Source organism: Schistocerca gregaria, chromosome 4 (assembly GCF_023897955.1).
Source record: "Schistocerca gregaria isolate iqSchGreg1 chromosome 4, iqSchGreg1.2, whole genome shotgun sequence".
Lineage (NCBI taxonomy): Eukaryota > Metazoa > Arthropoda > Insecta > Orthoptera > Acrididae > Schistocerca > Schistocerca gregaria.
In genome coordinates this window covers 117,300,026-117,325,163 of record NC_064923.1, presented here as the reverse complement: position 1 = coordinate 117,325,163, position 25,138 = coordinate 117,300,026, and the positions used below count along the sequence as shown (strand labels likewise).

General features: G+C 38.9%; 1 protein-coding gene and 1 non-coding gene across 8 annotated transcripts in view; both read left to right on the top strand.

Moving 5' to 3' along the window:
* LOC126266742 (mesoderm induction early response protein 1) overlaps positions 1-25,138 on the top strand; it is a 169,232-nt gene that overhangs the window by 19,802 nt on the left and 124,292 nt on the right. The window contains exon 2 of one of the 7 annotated variants that reach the window (XM_049971242.1): positions 790-989. The exons of the other annotated variants lie outside the window; for them this stretch is intronic. The gene's annotated coding sequence lies outside the window, so the exon portion shown is untranslated. The remainder of the gene's footprint in view (positions 1-789; positions 990-25,138) is intronic. 7 annotated transcript variants of the gene reach the window in all.
* Trnas-cga (transfer RNA serine (anticodon CGA)) lies at positions 15,695-15,769 on the top strand. The gene has a single exon. It is a non-coding gene; the product is annotated as a tRNA-Ser (tRNA).

Here is a 25,138-nt window from a genome sequence, read left to right as displayed (position 1 = left end):
TCTATGTATTGGTCGTACTAGGCTCGCCCATTGTTTCCTTCTGCGTAAAGAACCACCCCACAATATGGTTTTGGAGTCAGACTGACGGTATCCCGCATGTTGGTGGAATGTCCCCCTCTTTTGGCCCTTTGTGCTAAGTATAGTCTTCCTTACTTTTAATAACAGCAGACAATTCATGGATGGTTATTTCTAAATATAAGGTTTTGCTTTACTCCTGGAGCAGGGGCAGGATGGTTGTGGTTGGGGCGTCTCTTCATATTTTCTCAGTCTGGAACCCCATGACCACTCCCCCATGGAAAGACCACTCTTTTTCCAATTTTTAGATTTGGTCTAACCTTTTATGCCTTTTACTCTGTGTGTTTTAACTTCCTTGTTTTATAGTTTGACTCCCCTGACTGGATCCATCCACTTTTAGCAGACTCTCTTTCTTCTGTGAGTAAATTTGGAATTGAGGGACTGATGACTTATCAATCAGTCTCAAAATTTGTCATGGAAAAATGCCAGAACTTGCCTGGAAGTCAGGGAATTTTACTTGGGGAAACTTTTGGAACCCCGGTATAAGTCATTGAATGCTGTATTTCAAAATGTTTCCCAAACCAAAATGAAATTATGGTGAGCACAAGAGGAAGAAAATTAAGGAGACGAGAGTTCACGGGTTGCTATATAATGACTATAGTGGGGAAGCAGTGCTGGGAAAGTCTGTTGGTATTGCAGGTAAGTTAACAAGTTCGTTGTTGTAATATAAAATTCATAGCACGTGCTATATGCTTTGCAATTACTTCATTCCAGATGCTGAATGGAATGTTTCTGAAGTTGAGATACTCTCAAACTTTTTAAACATTGACAACACAAACAGTCACAATGTGTATCTACAAGAGTTAATTGTGGCAAGTGACATTATGAAAAGGAGGCCAAGAAAAGTTGTTGATGAAATCAATACCATCAAAAAACATTATTTTGCGTGCTATACTATTTCATGTGATAGAAAGGTTAGTGTCTGCAAATGAGTTTTTCTCAATCTTCATGCCCTATCACAGAAGCATTTGCCATTTACTAGTTAAAGGTCAAATTCCAAGGGACATATACAGAACAAATCCATGCACTACCAAAATTTCTGAGAATGTTATAAATTTGTTAGATATGCACATCAGATATTACTCACTCATACTCTCACTATCCTGGGAAGGAAATGAAATACCTTGATGCTCAATTGGATCTTAAAACTAAGCATGATATGTTTCAAGTGAGATACCCAGAAGTAAATGTGAAATATGAAAATTTTGTATTTTCTTTTGGTCATCCCCAAATTGAAGTATGTGCCGAAAGTGAGGACTTCGAGGCTAAGCTAAAAGTCCACATACAAGTGACAATCTTGAATGAGATACACTACTTGAGTTGGATATTCACAAGTGGCACAGCAGGAATTTTAACAGTGAATAATGCACAATGGAAGGATGACAGAATTATGGAAAGGATAAATTGCTACTCACCATATAGCAGATAGGCATAACAAAAAGATAGTCAAACAGGTGAGCTTTTGGCCATAAAAGACTTCATCCAAATTGTTGTTGTGTGTGTGTGTGTGTGTGTGTGTGTGTGTGTGTGTGTGTGAGAGAGAGAGAGAGAATGCTTTGCAGTATGTATGTATGTATGTATGTATGTTGTGTACTACGGATGAAGGCCTTTCTGGCTGAAAACTTACTTGTCTGGCTATCTTGTTGCACCTATCTGCATCTCATCATCTCTGCTATATGGTAAGTAGCACTCTATCCTTTTCATAATATTGGCAGTTGGAACTTTTTTTTTTATATGCTCATTAAAATAAGGAGCAAGACTGCATGGGCTGGTATGACATTGTTGGACGAGCTTTCAACTTGGGCAACACCTGCCTCTGACTACAGTCCATGTGCAGGAAACATTCTTTTTATGTCAGCTATGGGTTTTTGCATTTTTGATGTACGATCCAGGCTCTCCACGATGTACCTATCATGAAGGTGAAGCCAGAAAGGGAGTGAATGAGGTCTGTTCATTCCTGTTCTGCTACATCGGAAACTATATGTCAAAGACTGTTACACCAGTACACATGTTCTCAGGTGGAGCACCAGGTCCAAATAATAATAATAATAATAATAATAATAATAATAATAATGATGATGATGATGTGCCTTGCATTGACAGACACTGATTTTTTTAAACATCACTCACAGATTTCCCAAAAGAGGTCAATTGTTTTTCCCTTGTGCATGTTTGCAATGTTGAAGAGAAAAATATGGAAATCCTCAGCATGTATGCTGAAATCATTCCAAACAGTATTAGAGAAGTTAGTCATTGTGGTGCAAAGTGAAGACATGAGAAACAAACAAACAGACAAACTTACAGGCTAGGGAAATGGCATATCTAAAGCTGCCTCGCCAAAGGAAACAAAGTTTTTCTGTGTCAATGTTCAAAGAATTTTGTTATAAACCAACAAAACCTGGAGTTGGGACTGCCTACCCTTTCGTAAACAGCTGTGACAGTTATTACCTTAATCTAGCAAAACCTAAACTTGCTTCATTTCGAATTAGTTTGGAAAGGATGTGTGATGAAAGAGAGATTAGGATAAATAAAAGGGAAATTGAAAATATTCAGAAACTAGTAAGTAAGTCCATGGTAAAGATTCTGAAATTTTTTATAAGAAAATATTGAAATGGCCAACTACAAGTGATGACTAGTTCTGATATGAACTACTCAGAACATTGAGTTCTATGAATTCGTTGTTTTTATGATCTGTTGAAGATAATTTCCCATTAGTTAATGAACAGATTCTAGTTTTAGATCAGAAAGGTGTAATTTTGAATAGGTGTTTCAAACGAAAAGTGCTAAAATTGCTTGTTGAGTGGAGAAAGCAACTGTGTTATGAATTTTCATCTTTTTTCCCGCCCATAAGTTATTTTTTAGAATATCTGAAAATTGTTTCATTTAAATTTTGTGCTTTTAACATTCAACAAATCTGGAAAATTTTAATAAATTTTGTTTAATAGTTTAACAATAATAGTGTTTTTTGTTTGCTGAAAATTAAAAAAAAGTGACATAGGCCTAGTTCCTTTCTCTACAACTTGATCCAATTTTATTGCCTCAACAGTGGTGTATACACAAGACAGCAGACGGTGGGGCGATGCCAAGTGGTGCTCCAGCCAGTAACATCATTTGCTCTGTCTGTAACGCACACTTCGGGGGGTGTAGACTTCCTAGCATTGATTTGCTTAGGTATGGTGAGATTACTTACAGGGAGGTAGACAAAAATATGGCAACACCACAAACACAGCACATTACCATGTTTAACACAGTATAGGAAAGCTGTTGCATTCAAAACAGCTTCTAGTTGTCTCAAATCAGGTGTGGTGAGACGATTGGGTTAGGAAATGAGACATTAAAAGTGATGGGCGAGTTTTGTTATTTGGGTAGCAAAATAACTGATGATGACCCAAGTTGAAGAGGATATAAAATGCAAACTGGCAATATCGGGAAAAGTGTTTTTGAAGAAGAGAATTTTTTAACATCCATGGTTGACTTATGTGTTTGGAAGTCATTTCTGAAGGTATTTGCCTAGATTTTAGACATGTATGATATTGAAACACAGGCGATAAACAGTATAGACAAGAAGAGAATAGAAGATTTTGAGATGTGGTGCTACAGAAGAATTCTTAAATTAGGTGGGTAGATCATGTAAGTAATGAGGAGTTTGTGAACAGAAGAGGGGAGAAAAGAAACTTGTGGCACAACCTGCCTAAAAGAAGGAATTGGTTGGTGGAACATACTCTTAGACATCTAGGGATCATCAGTTCAGTAACTGAGGGATGTGTGGGGAGTAAAAGTTGTAGAGGGTGACCAAGAGATGAGAACAGTAAGCAGATTCAGAAGGTTGTAGGTTGCAATAATTAATTGGACATGAACAGGCTTGGAAAGCCTGAAACAGTATGAAACAAGACTCAGCCGACCAAATGACATTCTTGCATTGCTCCATAGCCCAGGTTTTATGGCTTAGGCACCACTTTTTCGCCGGCTGCAGTGGCCGAGCGCTTTTAGGCACTCCAGTCTGGAACCTCGCGACCGCTATGGTCGCAGGTCCGAATCCAGCCTTGGGCATGGATGTGTGTGCTGTCCTTAAGTTAGTTAGGTTTAAGTAGCTCGAAGTACTAGGGGACTGCTGGCCTCAGATGTTAAGTCCCATAGTGCTCAGAGCCATTTGAACCATTTTTTTGAACCACTTTTTCCTGTTTCCGTGATTTGCATGACTGGTCACTGATGAGTGTTTTTGGAATTCCTGCTCATCCTGAAATTCCCTGCTTACGAACCTCCTTTCATGTTGTTTTCGGTCCGACAGGGTTCGGAAGCACAATATTCAATTCTGCAATGACTTTTCCAGCTGTGATTCTCTTGTTTCTCATCATAATCCTTTTCATTGAGAGGCCGTCATTATCACTCAACACATATTTTCATCCACATTTTACGTTGTTTGGGAAGCACCTGCCTTTCGGACACCAACAATTTGTCCACGTTTGAATTCACTTGTCTCCAGCTTAGTGTACTCACAACTGTACGGAATACTGTTCTGATCACAGCTGATACTTGCAACGTTCTAAGGACACTGAACACATTTTGTTACATTATCACATATAACAGTGCAGCGCGCAGGCTTGGCTGGCATCTGCATTTATGTTCAAGCCTGCATATCTTGCATTGTTTCTGTGTTTTTGTACAACCCCTGTAGCTACTGTAATGCTCATTATGGGTGGCGTAAGGCAACAAGCCAAGTATTATGTTAAGAAGTGACAGAGATGGCTTTCCAACTTCATGGAACATAGACAAAGAGCACACTGGCACACGGCAAAATATGCTCCTTCTTTCTGTTTGCAGAACACATCATACCAGCACCTTGTAATGTGCTTACTACTGTAGTTGATTTAGATAATCATGAAATTGAGCATTTTAAATTCTTAGACTTAATATAGATTAGAAACTCCATTGGATGTATCATATTCAGGATCTAATGCAGAACTTAAACTTTGCTATCTTTATTGTAAGAATAATCTTTGTCTCTGATGCTGAAATGCAAAAGCTTGTTTGTTTTAGTACTTTTTCACTCTATTATATTGCAGGTTATCAATTTCAGGAAATATGTATATAATAAAGGATGTTCTTAGCCCGGAAAACGGCAATGAGAACTATCCACACTGTTAGATTGTGAACATTATGCAAGCAGTTGCTAAAGTGTCTCATAATTCTAACTGCTATTGCTTTACACATACTCCCTTCATCTGATTTGCTGATAATGATATGGACTTTCACAAAAGTAATTGCTGCATTTACTTTGTTGATAATAGATTGAAAAATAATTTTCACTTTTTTTAGCCACTCTGTAGAAAAGTGTGTGCTGTTGTGTGGTTTCATTTTCAGAAAACTTGCAGCAGGACTGAAGAGTTTGATTGCTAAATACTAGGTTTTTTAATCTTTCTTGGCACTTTCCTTTTATTGTATGCAGGAGTTCCTCACAATTGTTTTAGAGTCTTTCACATTAACAAATTACATAGTGTTGTTAATCTTTTTTAATTTTTCATGCCCACTAGAAAGTGGCACAGTAGACACAAGGCCATATGCATTTTGTATGTTAGTGTAGGGTTAGGTGGTATTGGCAGTACCGAGCAGGATTTCAGGCCGGAAAGGAACAAGAACTGTGGAGATGTGGAGAGTCAGTGGCGGAAATGGTTGGTGTCATAGAAGGCTAGGTTATAGTACAAGATACTGACTTACATCGTCCTCCCCTCATCGAGTTTCATAATAAAATGTACATTTTATGCAGTGTAGTGCATAAACAAACAAAACATGCTAGGTTTGCTGCCGTACATCCCTGCACTGCTATTTTTAATTAAAGATTGTATAATAAAATGTTTTTCAGCAGTTATTGTTAAACAGTTCCTTAACAAGTTTAGTGTCGATCAAATGTCAAAGATGTAAATGAAACACCAAAATAAGATTGCCTATCTTTTCCCAGACAATAATAAAAATGTTTCCAGGTGCAAACAGGTGGATAATTGTATTGCAAACACAATGGTATAGGATTGCCTTAGCGAAAGTACGCCTTTCTTAGGGTCATCTCAATTTTAAATTTAAATAACTGAGTTCAAAGAGCATGGTGTGTTGGAAAGTCACTGAATGTTCAAACCTGTGTGATGGAGAAAAACGCAGAACAACAGCTGCATGTCAGTCAGTCTACGAGTAAGACAGTTGCCGATTAAAAGAGAGTGGGCATGCACATTTCTCCTTGTAATAGGGGAAGATAAATCTACTGCACCACCAAAAATCCATTTTGGGGGAAATAATATTGATAATAATAACAGTAAAATTATAGTTTAAGTAAAACTGAGATGGCAAAAATACTAATAATAACGGTAATTATGCAAACTATAATGATGATTAAACAGTGATGAAAAATTGCAACCATACCAAGAAGAATCTAATTTGGAGCAAAAAATATTAATTACAACAATTGTAATGTTAGTAATAACTATGAAAAAGGTTTTGAAACCTACACTCAGTGTTTCAGGTTTTGAAGCATGTAATAATTTCTACTGTATATGTGTACATTGTAATAATAATAAGTAATAGGCTGTTACCTTTCAGGTTTTACATATTCATTTACAAGGTTGGATTAATAAATTAAGCAAGTAGATCAATATTAAAAAAAAACTATTAATAAATTTGGTGTAATGGGAACAATTTAACGTTGTACAATTTAAAATACAAACAGCTATACTAATAGAGTTCAGAATCTGATGCACCAGAAGTTGAAATATTGAAATCAAGTTCTGAAGGATTATTATTAATACTATTCCCCATCTGTAACCCATAAAATTTCATTTACTTGTAATTCTATTGGTCCCCGATGAACCTTATTGGCATTAAATAGCCATCCATGTATCGCCCACAAGATTCAGGCCATAATTTTACATAGCAAGGGTCAGTAGCACTAAACCACATAGAATTTACATACATTGTGTATAATTTTTTTATTTTAACAATATCCGGAATGGGTGAATAATATTTGAATTGTAGTTTTTAATTTTTTTCATAAATTGCTTTTTTTCTGAATAATTTGTTTGGAAAATACGAAATTTCCAGTGCTTTGTGCCATGCATTTTAGCAGTAACAATTCTTCCGCCAATGAAAACATTGGCGTCTTTATGTTTATGATCCAAAAGTTTTTTTATAAGATTCACTTTTGCAAAAATTAGAAACTTTCTGACTTCTCCTGTAGCGTAGAATGCGGCAGTGTAATCACAGCCAGTAAATTCATGGAATACTGGTAGACTTGGATATAATGATGGTTCCAACTTTGACACTAACAAGTTGATACATGTAAGGTCTTTATTGTTCTTTATCTTAGTTGATGAACCTGATAACCAAATTTCGGGTTCAGAACCTTTATGCATATTTTCTGGCAAAAATATTAAAACATCCCCATCAGAGGCTTTGCTTAAAGTTTTTAAGCTTGTGGTACTTTGCGAACATGAAACATAATTTCATGTATCCACTTCTTCATGTGAACATCCATAATCAGTTTCTCTAATTTTTGCGAGATGATTTTTCATTATTTTATAAGAGTGGCATTGACTTCCAGTAGTTGTAAAGATTTTCCTAGTTTGCATTATTGGTACCAAATGGTTATTCTCCAAGTAATTGGTTAAGAACTTACCCAAGCCTGCTTACAACTACAATTCTTAAGGCTTTTCAAAAAGTCTCTAGATCTGGCTTGTAGAGGTCCTGTAATATTATAGGGAATATAAACTTGTTTTGATTTTGACGTTTAAAAACTTTGATTGAAGATGTTAAATAGCTGTTGAATATAATATATATCTGTGCAACATTTCTTGAACAAAGTTTTATGGAAATACTTTATCAGAGGTTTGTGGCAAGGAGAATCCAGTCTGGTATAAGAAGTACAGTTTCTCCACTATTTCGCTGTAGATTTGTGTCTGCTGAAACACATTTTGAACATTTTACCAGTACACGAAAAAAGAGCGAGTGACATCTGTGCTCATGGAAATGTCAAACAGTGTCCACATGTATTTATTTTTTGTCGCGACTAATTGTGACTAGCCAACCAAATATGTGTTGTTTCATTTTCATTACTGTCTGTTTATTTTTATTCACCTTAATTTTATAGGTGCATTGTGATATGGAAGTAAGAATTCTGTTTTGTGATATTGGTTTTTTGAATCTCCCAGTAACATAATAGCATTCAGGAATAAGACTTAACATTTGTTGATTTCCCACTGACTTAGCAGTAAGCAGGAAATCATTGACATCGAATGAGTAGAAATCTTAAATAAAGCATTGTTTTCATACTATCATCAAATAGATTGATGGTATTTTTAGCTGTTTTAATAATACCATGAAGACTTTGCTTTATCTTTCTTATTCAGCTTTTTGCAGAGATTGTCTTGTATCACCTTGTTGTGACAAACCAAGATTTTTCTTGACAGCAATCAGTATTTTCATTTTCATACTGTGGCTGAGATCCCATCCATGACTCACAGATAAGCAGTCTACATTAAGAACTATGTAACATAATTAGGCAGGTTTAATGCAAAAAATGCTGAAAATTGAGTCCAAGTATAGCTCAAAGTTACTGGTATAGTTGCTTCTTGAAAACCTAAGTAATAAGTTTAGGAACTTGCAGTACTGGTAGTAGTAGTGTGCCATTTTTCCATATTCGCACATCGAAGTATGACTGCAGAACTCTTTATAACTGTTAACTACGTGTCTCAATAAATTAGAAAGTTCAATCTTCTCTTTGACATCAGAATGAGTGTGATTGGATGTAGTATCAGTAACTGTTTTCAAGAGTTCATCCAGCATCATGAGTGAAACTTGAATTGCTGATAAATATTGTTTGATGTGCAATGTGTGCATCGCAGCGGCAGTCATGGAAGTAGTCACTTACATCGATTAAAGAGCGTGCTAGAAAAAGCTGTCCCTTGAGTCTCCTGCCTGAACCAATACTTCCACTAATCCACTGGGATATATAAATTTACCAATTGCTTAGAAAAATGCTATTTACATGAGGAATGTACCCAAATTTACAAAAATGTCATAAAATTTAGGCTTTTCATTCTCTTGAATTTGCGTAGCCATTAATGAGCTAAGGCCACATTGTACGTCATGATAATTGCTTCTTTTCTGCATTTTTCAGCTGTTTTGTGGGCCAGGAAATTTGTTTTAGTTACAGCAGCACAAGACGCTGAAGAAAAGTTTATTGGGGGCAAGTAGTCAACTTTTTGAACTCGACTATGATTGTTAAAATCGTGCAGAAGTCACGCAAACAATATAGTTTTGCTTGTTCTGCAATAGTGACTGCTGCAGTTTTGGAACCATTAATTTGTCTTCATCTATTTCAGTGAGAAGTGAGCATGCTCGCTCTGTTTTACTTGGCGACTGTCTCACATACAGCTGTTATTCTGCATCTTTCTCTATGTCATAGCTTTGTACCTTCAGCATTTCTCTGCTGCACCATGTTCTCATACTCAGTTATTGGAACTACAAATTGCAAAAACACTATGATAGGTCCACTTTTGCTAAAGCAGCTCTATACCATTGTGTTCACAGTAAAATTATCTACATTTTATAAATTATTGTACAAGGAAACTTGAAGAGGGTAACTCTACTCCTATACACCAGTTTGCACCTGGCATTGTTTCGTTATTGCCAGGAAATCGGTAGGCTTTGTCATTTTATTTATTTCTTTTTCTTTTGATTGATGCTAATTTTTTTTTAAGAAACTGCATAACAATAATTTCTGAAAAATTTAGTTCAACAGGTTTTAATCAAGAAATTGTGCATAGATATGGAGAGACAATCCTAGCACTTTTTGTTTATTTATAAGTTATATAAAATATACATTTTATTAAGAAACTATGAGGATCTTAGACTATTATGGGTAATACGCTGAAGGTATTGGTCCACGAGAGCATATTGTCTCTGTGGGGGCACAGTAACAGGCGACAATGGAGTGTCCTATGTAGTTGGATTTAAAGACTTCAGGAACCATGTAGGTGATAGGAGTGTACACATTCTCTACCAGGGTTTCAACTGTTTCTTGTCGTGGCCTGAAATGAGGAATTTTCGTCTCTACTGTCGTTTCCATCCCTCTCACAGTGGCTTCTGCTGTCCACCAAACGTGTGCAATATCCTTGTCCATCCCAACACCACCTCTGCTCGCACCCCCTTGCCTCATGGCTCATACCCTGCAGTGGACCAAGATGCGAAATCTGTCTCATATGTCCTACTGCTACGAAGTACACCAGTATTGTCACAGGAATCTCCTATCACATCAGAGGGAGGGCTAACTGTGAAAGCACCCATGTAGTCTACAAAGTAACATACAACCTCTGTGCTGCTTTCTTATGAGGACATGACCACTGACAAGCTCTCTCTCTCTCTCTCTCTCTCTCTCTCTCTCTCTCTCTCTCCCTCCCCACCTCTCCCTCTCCCCCCCCCCCCACCCTCCCTCCATCTCTCTCCATAAATGGGCACCATTCAACCACCCCTTTGTTATTTAATAGTTCTCTTTGTTAGAGGCCATAATTAGAGAAGAGGATTGCCGATTACATCTAGATATATATGCAATTATTGATTCCTGCCGTGTGCCTATTTACTGCTTCTTAAGTTCGTATGGGTCTATGTTTAACAATGCTTTTGAAACAATAGAAGTCTCTCCATTATTTATTAATTCTTAAGACAAGTAAATGACCCTTGATCTGACTCGTACACACATTCACAGCACTCACTCTGCCTAGCTACAAGGTAAACTTTTAACTATAAAATTACATCCTGAGGAGTTAAACTGACTCACTAGCACACAGTATTATGTCTTCCAATATCTGTTAATATCAATGATCACCTCATTAGTACTGAAACAGCCATGTGGTGTCAATGGTGGCAATACATGTAATATCCAGTGTTCCCACTTCTACTTATAACTTCTGATTCCTTAAGTTGACAAAACTTCTTCCACAGTTATAAAAGTACTCCCTCCATTCACTGAACTTGTCAGAATCTTCATCATGCATATATTTCTTGAGTTAATGTAGACCTTTCCAATACTGGAATCACAGCCCGACTGTCATGATTGGCTGCTTGCCCTATACTGGTCATGCATTTGTCCCAGTACCTAATGGAGTGGCCAAGTGAGCTTGAGATGTCTTTGTGTGTTTGTATTTTCTATTTCGGAAGAAGGACTTTGTCAAAAAGCTTAATATTTTAGCAGTGCTTTTCATTGCACCTGTCTGGGACTCAATGCCTCCTTTGCAATGTGGGTTTAAAGTATTCAAAACGATTCTTGTCCTTCACCTCAGTTCAAGATATTTTTAAATTTAAAAATGTGCTGAAGTGGGATTACGTTTTTGCAATATTGTGTCAGTGGCATGGAGCCTAAGGAAATTTACACATTGTGTTGCGTTTCATGTGGGCCACTAATATCAGTTTCGTCTATGTCTGTACCATTTTTCATGTTTGAAATTGTGCAGTGTGAGTCAGTATAAGTTCAGATTAGTGGCTTTTGCTCCTAGTTGTGTGTTTTGCTTAGCTTGCCATGAAGTGTGACATGAATTGTGAAAGATCTTGTGTTAATAAAAGAATAGCAAGTATCTGATCAGTCGCATCCCAATCATAATATAGGCACTGAAGGGAGCATGTGACTACCCCTGCAGAACCATAGAACAAGGCCATTGTAGCGGAGACAGTTGGAGCCAAGTCCCTGTATCCCAATAAAATCACAGCCTTTGTTGATGAAATGTATGTGGGAGAAAGGGAGGAAAAACTGCTTAAATTTTAAAATACAGTAATTTTGGCTGTAGCAGTTTAAACTGAGCTCTCGTGCCATATCATAACCACAAGCTAGGGCAGCATATGTGTTGCAAGAATGGAATGGAACACACAAAAAACTGTGCACAAAATAACAAGCTGTCAGATTTCGCTGTATAAACACAACTCCTGTTATCAGTCCCCTCTTATTGATTCTGAGTTTAGCAGGTTTATTCCATTGTGCATTTTACGAATGTGGCAGATGCTTTCTGTAGTTAAAACCACCTCCTTGTAAGAGGGATGCCATTAGCTTTTGCTGTTGCTACTGATAGAGTAAAACTGTTAAAGGAAATCGACAAACATATGACACAGAATGCCAGCTTAGTATTAAATGCTCAGGCTCAGTGTAAGTGGAGCAGCTCATTTTTATTTGTGTTTGTGACATTCAGTTGTTACCTGAAAATGGCCTAAGAAGGTGAAAGCCAGTTCTTGATAAAATAAATATCATTTTGCGAGACATAAGGAATTGTGCCTGTATTTGATTATTTTTTGTAACAGTAGTGTTCTGCCCTACAGTGAAGAGGTAATAATTGACACTGACAACCGGTATTTCAGTGTTTCATTATTTTGTGCTTTATATATTGTTTATATACTGTCTTTCATTCAGTTCATCCCCTTCCCCTCTCACTCCCATAAAAATTGTTTCTGCTGTGTTGTTAGAGTGTTATTTTTTTTTGGCGTAGTACCCACTTTCCAATTTTTTAGTAACGAATTAGAGCGGGGTCCATTCACACTAAACTCTACAGAACTGTGAAACTTACCATTTTTCCATATGCTGGGAGCAGAAGGTGTGATACCTGGATCATCTGGTAAATACGATCTAACTTTGTAGGTGGTAAATTACAGACAGGATTTGAAGTTTAATTTTTAATAAATGAGTAAATATTTTGGTGTCCAACTTAATATTAGGGACTAAACAAATAGTAAAGAAATATTTAAAATACTGATAAAACAAGTTTAGCATTTGGTGAGGAAGGTGATTACCATGATCTTAATTGTGAACAAATTTTACCATAGAGGAAACAATATATTGATACAAATCAACCCAAGTGGTATTAAAAATAGTAGGTATTGTGAGTCTGCGAGACTTGTTGTAGCCAAGAGAGTCTACATTTGAGTGTCAGTATGGTTGCGTGTGTGTATGTGTATACTTTCGCTAGAAAGAGGTAGTGCTTGAAAGTTAGTGTAAAGGCTGTTTTCTGTTACATGTTATCAATCTTCTGCAGGTGAGTGGTTGCCTTACTTTTATTTTACATCTTGCTCCATTCAGGAATTTCTGTTATTGTTTATCTGTAACTTAGGTTGCTAACTACCACTTTCTTGGTGCACATGACTTGGAGGTGCCAGTTGGAATCCTGCTGGTCCAATAAATTCTATTGCCAGTATTTGACTGGCAAGGACGGAAGATACGTGCCGAGTAAAACTGTAAGGGATGGGAAAAACCCACTGAGGTTCAACAACAATGTTAGGAAACTACTGCGAAAGCAAAGAGCTTCACTGCAAATTTAAACGCAGCCAAAACCTCTCTGACAAACAGAAGCTAAAAGATGTCAAAGTTAGCGTAAGAAGGGCCATGTGTGAAGTGTTCACTGAATTTGAAAGTAAAATTTTATGTACCAACTTGACACAAAATCTTAAGAAGTTCTGGTCTTACGTTAAATCAGTAAATGGATTGAAACAGCATATCCAGACATTCTGAGATGATAATGGCATTGAAACAGAGGATGACACGAGTAAAGCTGAAATACTAAACACCTTTTTCCAAACTTGTTTCACAGAGGAAGACTGCTTTGCAGTTCCTTCTCTAAATCCTTGCACAAACGAAAAAATGGCTGACATCGAAATAAGTGTCCAAGGAATAGAAAAGCAACTGAAATCACTCAACAGAGGGAAAACCACTGGACCTGACGGGATACCAATTCGATTCTACACAGAGTACACGAAAGAACTTGCCCCCCTTCTAACAGCCATGTACCGCAAGCCTCTAGAGGAACGGGAGGTTCCAAATGATTGGAAAAGAGCACAGGTAGTTCCAGTTTTTAAGAAGGGTCATCGAGCAGATGCGCAAAGCTATAGGCCTATATCTCTGACATCAATCTGTTGTAGAATTTTATAAGATGTTTTTTGCTTGTGTATCATGTCATTTCTGGAAACCCAGAATCTACTCTGTAGGAATCAAGATGGATTCTGGAAACAGCGATTGTGTGAGACCCAATTTGCTTTATTTGTTCATAAGACCAAGAAAATATTATATACAGGCTCCCAGGTAAATGCTATTTTCTTTGACTTCCGGAAGGCGTTCGATACAGTTCTGCACTGTCGCCTGATAAACAAAGTAAGAGCCTACAGAATATCAGACCAGCTGTGTGGCTGGATTGAAGAGTTTTTAGCCAACAGAACACAGCATGTTATTATCAATGGAGAGACGTCTACAGATATTAAAGTAACCTCTGGCGAGCCACAGGGGGGGGGGGGGGGGGGTTGTTTTATGGGATCATTGCTTTTCACAATATATATATATATATAAACTTCCACATGGGAAAAATATATTAAAAACAAAGATTCCAAGACTTACCAAGCGGGAAAGCGCCGGCAGACAGGCACATGAACAAAACACACAAACACACACACAGAATTAGAGCTTTCGCAACTGGCAGTTGCTTCGTCAGGAAGGAAGGAAGGAAGGAAGGAGAGGGAAAAATGAAAGGCTCCTTCCTTCCTTCCTGACGAAGCAACTGCCAGTTGCGAAAGCTCTAATTCTGTGTGTGTGTTTGTGTGTTTTGTTCATGTGCCTGTCTGCCGGCGCTTTCCCGCTTGGTAAGTCTTGGAATCTTTGTTTTTAATATATATATATAGAGAGAGAGAGTGTTGGAAGTTCCATGTGGCTTCTCGCGGATGATACTGTAGTATATAGAGAAGCTGCAGCGAAATGCAGGAACATCTGCAGCGGATAGGCACTTGGTGCAGGGAGTGGCAACTGACCCGTAACATAGACAAATGTAATGTATTGTGAATACATAGAAAGAAGGGTCCTTTATTGTATGATTATATGATAGCAGAACAAACACTGGTAGCAGCTACTTCTGTAAAATATCTGGGAGTATGCATATGGAACAATTTGAAGTGGAATGCCCATATAAAATTAATTGTTGGTAAGACGGGTGCCAGGTTGAGATTCATTGGGAGAGTCCTTAGAAAATGTAGTCCATCAACAAAGGAGGTGGCTTACAAAACACTTATTCAACCTATACTTGAGTATTGCTCATCAGTGTGGGATCCTTATTAGGTTGGGTTGACAGAGAAGATAGAGAATATCCAAAGAAGAGTGGTGTGTTTCATCACAGGGTTATTTGGTAAGCGTGATAGCGTTACGGAGATGTTGAGCAAACTAAAGTGGTAGTTCTGCAAGGTTCGCAGAAGAGCTTCTGTAAAGTTTGGAAGGTAGGAGACGGATACTGGCAGAAGTAAAGCTGTGAGTACCGGACGTGAGTCGTGCTTCGGTAGCTCAGTTGGTAGAGCACTTGCCCGTGAAAGGCAAAGGTCCCAAGTTCGAGTCTCGGTCGGGCACACAGTTTTAATCTGCCAGGAAGTTTCATATCAGCGCACACTCCGCTGCAGAGTGAAAATCTCATTCTGGAAACATCCCCCAGGCTGTGGCTAAGCCATGTCTCCGCAGTATCCTTTCTTTCAGGAGTGCTAGTTCTGCAAGGTTCGCAGAAGAGCTTCTGTAAAGTTTGGAAGGTAGGAGACGGATACTGGCAGAAGTAAAGCTGTGAGTACCGGACGTGAGTCGTGCTTCGGTAGCTCAGTTGGTAGAGCACTTGCCCGCGAAAGGCAAAGGTCCCGAGTTCGAGTCTCGGTCGGGCACACAGTTTTAATCTGCCAGGAAGTTTCATATCAGCGCACACTCCGCTGCAGAGTGAAAATCTCATTCTAAAGTGGCAGACTCTGCAAGAGAGGTGCTCTGCATCGCGGTTTAGCTTGCTGTCCAGTTTTTGAGAGGTTGCGATTCTGGATGAGGTATCTAATATATTGGTTCCCCCTACTTATATCTCCCAAGGAGATCACGAAGTAAAATTAGAGAGATTCAAGCGCACATAGGCTTTCCAGCAGTCGTTCTTCCCGCAAACCATACGCAACTGGAACAGGAAAGGAAGGTAATGACAGTGGCACGTAAAGTGCCCTCCGCCACACACCGTTGGGTTGCTTGGAGTATAAATGTAGATGTAGATGAGGTGATTGTGTGGAGTTGCTGATCACCAGACTTTGTGCCAGTGTAGTGTGCTCAGTTCCAGATTTCTCGACAGTGTCTCATTGGGTGAAGGCATATGGCATTGTTGATTGTGAGCCTTCCATTGGATGGGGATGTAAAGTTTAGAACTCGCCTTGTTGCTGTTTGATAGGAGCATCTATATACTAGCTATAGATATTTCCCTCCCTCCTCTGTCTCCTCCCCACTCCTCCTCCCCCTGCCTCTCTCTCTCTCTCTCTCTCTCTCTCTCTCTCTCTCTCTCTCTCTCTCTTATATATATATATAATCACAAACAGTACAACTTTAACCTACAAAGGACAGATTTTCTTAGGCACGGCACTCTCACTTCCTGAAGAGAGGTGCCACTGTGCACTGGGAGTGAAAGGCTTTCCAATCAGGTAGGTGTAAATCCATTGGTGGTTTTCCAGCCAACAGAGCTGTATGACTCTATTAAAAAGATTGACAAAATACATAATGAGATAAAATGAATTATTCAATTAACTGTTACAGGTGGCTGGAATTCAATAGTAGGAAATGAAAGAGAAGAAAAATAATAGAACAGCTTGGACTGGGGGAAAGAAATGTATGGAGCAGCTGCCCATAGAATTTTGCCCACATCACAATTTAGTATTTTTGGTGTGCGAATCATGACAGAAGGTTGCGTAGATGGAAGAGACCTGGAGGCAGAGGGATTCAGATAGGTTATATAGTGGTAAGACAGAGATTCTGCAACCTGATTTTAAACTGTAAAACATTCCAGGGGCAGATGTGGAGTCTGACAACAATGTATGGACTATGACCTACAGATTAAACCTGAAGAAATTATAGAAAGACAGGAAATTAAGGCAATTCAGTCTGAATACGTTGAAATAACCAGAGGATGTTGGTTGTTTCAAAGGGAGGGAGTGTCAGGAAACTACCGGTATAGACTGAAACAAGGGAAAGGAATGTAACAGACAGTGACTGAGTAGTTTTGAGAGATGAACTTGGCTGATGTTCAAGTGGTTAATTACTTCACTTTAACCACCATTTTTGTATTAAAAATGTCATGGTTCATCCACCAGGAGCTGCTAAAAATATTTCTTCCTTACAACCAATTTCAGACTTCAGAACATAAGATAACTTAGTACTTTACAACAGCTTACACGACAATATTAATTGACACCACAGATTTAATGTTGCCATGCAAGCTCTTTTAAATTACATTAAGATACTGGATGATGATCTGAAGACTGAATCTGGCTGTAATGGAGAAATACATAGCAGCCCTTTGGTGGTTTAGCTGTGATGTTTTTTGAGTACTTACCAGCTGTGGGACACTTCCATCAACCATCACAAAATATGTCTTTCTTCTCTTTTTGTGGGTGTGTTCTGTGACTCATCTTTAAAGTTGTGCTGTACACACACACACACACACACACACACACACACACACACACACATATGAAAATGGATATTGGTAACATTGCTGAATCAGTTGATGGTGTATTTCATTTCACTGATACCGAGTAAGCAAGACTCGGGTAACTGCTATTTTAATCTCAAATGTGTTTGTTTGTCTGTCAGGTTATAATAGCTGCAATCATATTCATTCATTCTCATATTTTGTGTCATAAATCACATCACGCACTCCTGCTTAAGTGTGGTATGTCATTGAACCACCTGCCTTATCTATTGTTAATAGAGTACGGTATGCAACTAGGAACTTTTTTTCCTAGAGGTATTATACATCCTTGCCTCTATGCCATTAACATTGTTGTTATATTCTTCAATAACACAGCGAATGTGAATCAGTAATACATCAGTCAATGCCTACGAGGTGGTGCTGATCCTAAATTAACAATAATTCTTGTATAACTCTGAACGGAGGTACAAGTGGCAATGAAATCAATAGAAAAAAATGTATGTTGTAAATGGTGTTTTGTATTGTAATAGGTGCTACCAACATTCGACACCACTAGTTACTTCATTAGCTAGGCTGTTAGTTCAGGAAGAATGTTCGCTAGAAGATTCCTGTTGAGTTATAAAACTCTGAAAATGCAGTTCCGAAATGAATAAACTAAATTTTGTAAGTTGAAATGGATTTTTTTGTGTGAAGTAAGGTTTTTATCTCACTGTACTAAGTTTTCTAATTCTTTTTCATGCATGGTACCCCTTTATAATTGATTTTCCTAGATTGTTCCAATCTTCTGAGCTTTGCAGCTAGAACACTGGATCACCCGCTCTTCAGTATGATGCTCTACAATTGTCTCTGGTATATGGTTGCATATTTTAACTTCGTTTGTTGCCTCTTTGTTACTGGCCAGTTTTTTATTTTATACTGATTGATACAAAGAAAGAAAACTAATTGACATATAGTTGTTGAAATTCTGGTATTTGGAATGTGATAACAAGAAATATGAAAGGGTGGCAGAAAATTTGTGGTCCCCTTCCCCCGCCCCCCTTTCTTTCTTCTTCCTCAGATTCCGCAGAAATAAATTTCTTTGCCTTATATTGTCATATCTCTGTCATATTTCTTCCCTTCAATTTCTAATATGTATTGTTGGTTCACATTATATGAATCTGTAATTAATTCTCATATTTACATCATACTTGGCATGCCCACGAGTTTACCAGTTACAATATCTGTTCATGAAGAAAATAGTGAAATTAAATCATTATAAATTAATCACAAAAATGTATCTGTAATATGATAATGGAAAGTTCTGGATGGAATGTAGATAATGGAATAATTAAAAATAACCATTCACTGTATAGTTCATGTGTTGAGTTGTTGACAGGTACATAAACAGAATTGAAATTATTGCTAAGCATTTGGACAATGTCCTTCAAGCTAAAAGGGGGAAAAGAGAGAGAGAGAGAGAGAGAGAGAGAGAGAGAGAGCGCTTATGCATGACTACATTTTTCTGGCTAAATGTGATTCTCCAGCCAGTAGATAGTGCAGCCTTCCTTTTGTATGTGTCTGTTTTGTTATTTATCTGTGAAGTAGGACATTGTCTGAAGGCTTAGTAATGATTTATTTATTTGCCTGTCGGCAACTTAATGCTTCAATTGTAGCCCTACCACCATCCATAAGGAGGATGTAAGAACAAAACTAGCAGAGGCAAGGAGAGCATTCCTCACTAAAAGTAGTCTCCTAGGCCTTCATTTGAGACACAAATTTCTGAGAATAGTATGACATTGCATGGGAGTGAATCATGGGCTGTGGGAAAACTGGGAAAGAAGAGAATCACAACATTTGATACGTGATGTTAAAGAAGAACGGTAAAAATTAAATGCTCTGATAAGAAATGAGAAGGTTCTCCCATAGAATTCCTATAGATAATTGAATACATCTGGTGTAGTGGAAGAGATTGTAATACATTTAATTTAATGAATAATTGAAGCAATCGGGTGCAGGTATTAACTCTTCAGATGAAGAGATTGACACAAGACAGGAACTTGTGACGGGCTGCGTAAAATCAACTGGCCTGACGAATTAAAAGGTAAAGTGAGAATTGAGTGCCCTCTGCTGAAAGTAAACAAAAATTTTGAGGAGTGGCCACTAGAGAGGTAGGTAACTATATAATGAACGAACAAACAATTTACACAACCTAGTCCACCACTTTTGCCAGAACTTTATGAATTGAGTTCAGTGTTGTGTGGAGTGCATAAGTAGAATACCATTTTTGATATTGAATGTGGTTGGTTGTAGAAGTGCCTGAGAGTTAGTTAGTTATCTGTGAAGTTTGTATGATGTAATAAATCGTTCTATTTGTCAATGTTAATAAGAATATGGTTGTACCATTTCCTTAGTGTCAGTGATGTCACTTTTGCTTTTGCTTTCTTCACAGGCTGTGTTTGTGTGATTCTTTGTGACTAGATCTGGGATTTAGTCATGGCACTGTGTGTGTTGTGTATTTTTGAGTGTGTGTGTCTGTGTGTTAGTGGCTATTTGCTTTTGATCTGTGGATATAGTACAACATGTTGCTAGTGGTTGGGGAATATTGCAATTGGTAATGTGAAGAGGACTACTTGTGAATATTGCTATTGAGGATGCTGCCTTATACTGTTACAAAAAAGGCGTGGTTCAAACTTTTATAACACTTGCTTGCTGTTATTTTGTTGATTCATGTCTCTTACTTATTTTTCAGCAAGATATTACTTACAACTATTAAGTCACATGCCATAGTATTATCTATGAGGTGATGACATTGTTTTTGGCCTGTGGGAATGACATATTTCTTTCCTAAAGTGAGGGTATGGGACTCAACATGGGATCATGTTTTTGGCCTGTGGGAATGACATATTTCTTTCCTAAAGTGAGGGTATGGGACTCAACATGGGATCATATTTTATAAACCACCTTGATGGGCACTGAGATCTAGACTAGCAAACCATATCTCAGACTTTATTTGGAAATTGTACACATTATAGCCTTCCAGCTACTGTTTCCTTTGAGTTTATCTCTCTACTTTGATATTTTAAATCCTGGATGCTTATTATTAGTTTACTGGAATATGACTCAGCATTTAGCTTATTTTTCTTTGTGACCAGTTTCACACTTCTGTTGTCTCATCTACCCTAGGTGCGGAATGATGGATCCTTTTACTAGTACCTGCACATTTTACTTATATTCTCATTTTCTGTTTTTCCCATTTTCGTGACATAAGGCAATTTTTAGAATACCAAAGAGGCAGATGTGCAAGTATGGCTTGAAACTTGCCTTTGTTCATACTTCTTCCTTTGCTTCAGTTTCGTCGGTTGTTAAGTAAATGGTCCTAAGTTCCCTCAGGTATTCTTAATTTTAATCAAGATTAGAATGATGTTTCTAAGTATTTCCATAAATTAAAAGATATCCATTATCAAGTATTATCAAAAGGATAGATTGAATTATGACAGGAGCCTATCGAACTAGTCCTATGAACAGTTTCCTCTTGGAGATTGGGGTTCCTCCAGTGCAGATCATGCGCCAACAACAGCTTGTTAGTTATGCTAATTCACAGCTTCTCTGAGCATCCAAACTAGTGTCTCCTCTTTCGAGATACAGAAATCCATCTCCCACTAAGGTGGCCCAGATCAGGGATTACGATTGCATTCCACATCCCGTCCCTCCTCTCTGAACTGCGATTGTTTCCTCTTCCACCTGTCCTTGGGAGACACTCACGTACACCTCTGTGGTGCATCCCTCAGCTGCAGCTTTGTATTGACCTATCGGAAGGTCCAAAAGATTCTGTTCCTCCTGAAGCCCTCAGTCACCAATTTTTTTCTAGCTTTAGCGCATCTCAAGGTTCAAAAGTAGTCTACGCTGGTGGTTCAATTTTGCTGGTCACATGGGCTTTTGCTTATACTCATGCAGGATATACAGAACGTTGGTTCTCGTCGGATGGCTGTAGTGTTTTCACTGCAGGGTTGGCGGCGATCTCTTGTGCTCTTGAGCATATCCATTCCTGCACCAGTGGGTCCTTTCTTATCTGTAGTGGAACCTTGAGTGGTTTACAGGCTCTTGACCCGTGTTACCCTAGCCATCCATTGGTCATTGCTATCCAGGTTTCCCTGCATGCACTTGAACCATGTAGACGTTCAGTGACCTTCATCTGGGCCCTGTGCCAAACTGGGATCCTGGGTAATGAAATTGCTGATAACCATGCTGATACATTGTGGTATGGGAAAACTTAACCAAAACGTAAGGTAAGCAGAGCTCAAAGGCTGCAGGGAGTGAAAGCGTAGAACCAAATGAGGTTACACTTTCTTTTAAACTCCAGGCCTGAAGGGCCGCTGAACATTCACAACTGTAATGTCAGAATGACAACCTGAAGATTCAATGTAAGGAGATAATTACGGTCTGAAGGACCCAACACTTTTGATTAATTATTGACCAACACAATAAGTTACTGAAAGGAATGACTTTAATCATTCAGCCAGAAGGGCCAATCAAATGTAACCACAAATGCTGTTTTGATAATGCTACAAGAATGCAAAACCAACAGTTAATTTACTTCGTCCAAAGGAGCAGTAAAGACCAAAAGACGAATTCATATACTAAAGGTTTTTTTGAAACAAGCTAACAAGATAAAATTAATAAACAGAAAGGGGTTGTGACGTCGCCACTCGGCCTGAAGGGCCTGAACATAAGTAGTAATAAATATTTGAGAATGGTTGAAGTTAGTGACTTAGCACTTAAAACCAGCCTGTGCTCCTCACCACTAGGAAAAATTTACAATCAGCTGTGCTAGGACTGCCTGCTTTAATATGGCACAGACTAGTAGAACAACTAGAAACTTCACCAACGTGGCATGTCGTCCACATAGGGCATGATAGCAACTCTCTATAACAGGTAAAATAAAAATTACTAAACTTTGAAACACATGGTTCAAAATATAATGCCTATCTAGGCAGGAACTGTTAATGACGCCCACTGGCCTTCGTAAATCTTCGACTTAGTAAATGTGACGGTCAGTACTAAATAATAATACCACTCAACAAATTGTAAAATACAAGTGCATTATTGCACTTGGGTCAGAATAAAATTTCAACCACAGATATTTTAGTTTCAGTTATTAAGGCACAGAGAGTTAACACACTTTTCTAGTGATAGTTACACTTGACAATATAACAGCAGATCATTGAATCGGGTACACCTGAGCTTACTAAAATTGCGAAACACCATGGCACACGACCTTAGAGTAAAACACACCCGACGACACGGGCAGAAATTGAGTGAGACACGTCAAGTCAAGAAATTCTCACCGTTAGTCCAGAAGGCAGACAAGGATTCGGCGACAGGTTGCAACCAGCACCAACTCGAGTTATGTCAATCGCCCCAGTTCTGCCATAGCAACGCGGATACGCCGCGTCAACAGTTGCCACGCTGAGCTTCCTTATCACACAGCCCGTCCAGAACGACTGCCGCCGTCCCAAGTACAAATGATAATAGCAATCACGTGTGTTCACAGGAAGTTATACCACCTTTCCCGCAACATTGTGTTGCCACACAACTGGAAACTAAACTCCCCATCTCACTCTGGTGGCAGCACTCGATACTCTCGTCGTCAGCAGGTCTCTCCCTAGAACGCAGCGCCCTCCGAAATTTAAAAGCAAACGGACCAATTGCGGCAGAGCAAACCCAAGGTTCTGGAAGACGACACACCACACCTAGGCAAAGATGAAGATGATACTGTTCACATGCCAAACTGGCTGCAAGTAAACCAACTCCTTGAGATCAGTGTTCTGGAAACAGACCTCCAGTTGGTATTACACTGACAAGTCTTTGGACTCTAGCATATGGAATGGTTTACTCTAACTTCACCAAACTACGGTTGATGAAGGTGTCTACGAATCCGTGGAGGTCTTCCATGCAGACCTCTCACAAAGACTCTACCGCCCTTTGCAGGCTCTGCATCGGCCATACTTGGCTGACTTATGGCCATCTCCTCTGTCACATGGACCTGTTGAAGTTACCATTTGACAGTGGTCCACTATTTGCTATACTGTCCCAAGCTAGCCGCCCTGCGGTGGGCTCTTAATTTGGCTGACACACTACCACTGGTGTTAGGAGACAATGCCTCAGTGGCAGACTTTTACGTTTTTTCCGTGAAGGGGGCTTCTACCACTCTTTTTAAGGGAAGGCCACTTAACCTTATGAATCCATTGAGAGATTGTCAGAACACTCTGTTGCCTCCTCTGCTCAGACCGGGTTGCGGCTGCCTGGGCTTGGTGGTTCAGCCTGGTCTTCACCCTACCTACTCTTTTGCTCTTCTTCTCCCCACCTACTCTTTTGCTCTTCTTCTCCCCACCTACTCTTTTGCTCTTCTTCTCCCCTCTCGTGTGGCCTGTTAGACTTGTTCATGTTTTGTCTCTCTCTGCTTCTCTTGCACTGTTCATGTTGGTAGTCTTTCCTAGACAATTTCTGAGAGTGATACCTCTGGCGAGTGATGGGGGTTGGGGGATGTATGCCCCTCATTGTACTCTGCTTTTTGGGGGGAGGGGGGGTTTCCAGCTGCTCCCTAGATGGGTCTCCTCACCTGTCTTCCTTTATATGTCTCTTCCTTTCTTCTTTTTTGTCCCGTATAAAGCCTTCGGTAGACCTTGGGGTTTTCCTCCTCTGGCCATTGCACATTAGGCCATCTCTGATGCACAGTCATGTAGAACTGTCTGTTCGAGGGAAAAGGGGCTAAGACCTTGTAGTTTGATCCCTTTTAATCATCCAACCAACCCACCAACCAATGCTCAAGCTTTCCATCCCCTATAGCCCATTTTTGCAGCTCCTCCATGACTCCATGCTGGTTCTTGGCTGACCTGTCCTCTTTGACCCTCTGGATTTCCATCTGATGTGTTCTTAATTCCTTCTGTATCACTCATCTGTGCCTTGTTCCTCACCTATCTCAATCCAGCTAATTTCACTATTCTCCTAGTAGGCGAACCTTTATATGTAATGTACACCTCATGATTATATTACCTCCTCCACTTTTTTCCCCCATGTTAGGCCAGTGATTCTTTGAAGTTCCTTTCTCTTAAAGGCGTCCAGCATTCCAGCATCTTTTGATGCTAATGAACAACTTTTCCAAGAGGCATCTAGCATTCCAGTATCTTTTGATGCTAATGAACAAATTTCAATAGCATATGTAAGCATTAGTCTTATAAGTGTTCTATAAATCATTAAGTTGATGATATGAGTTAAGAGCCTTGATGAAAATAGTTTTTTGTTGCAAAATAGGGTCTGTGCTGACTGCTATTGATCTGTTTCATTTCAGAAGAGGTGTCAATGAGAGGGTGATAGTTGATCCCGGGTATTTAAACTGCTTAACTCTCTTGAAAGTATAATTTCCCAATGCTACTAAGGGTCGCATGACTCCCTGTATGCTTTCCCAGGGGCCATATATTTTGTTTTCTTTTGGTTGATATTCAGTACCATATTCCTGCAGGCCTGCTAAACTACGATTAATGTCTCCTCCATTGCTTTCCCTGTTCTTGTGACTATATATGTACCATTGACATAAGCTGTTA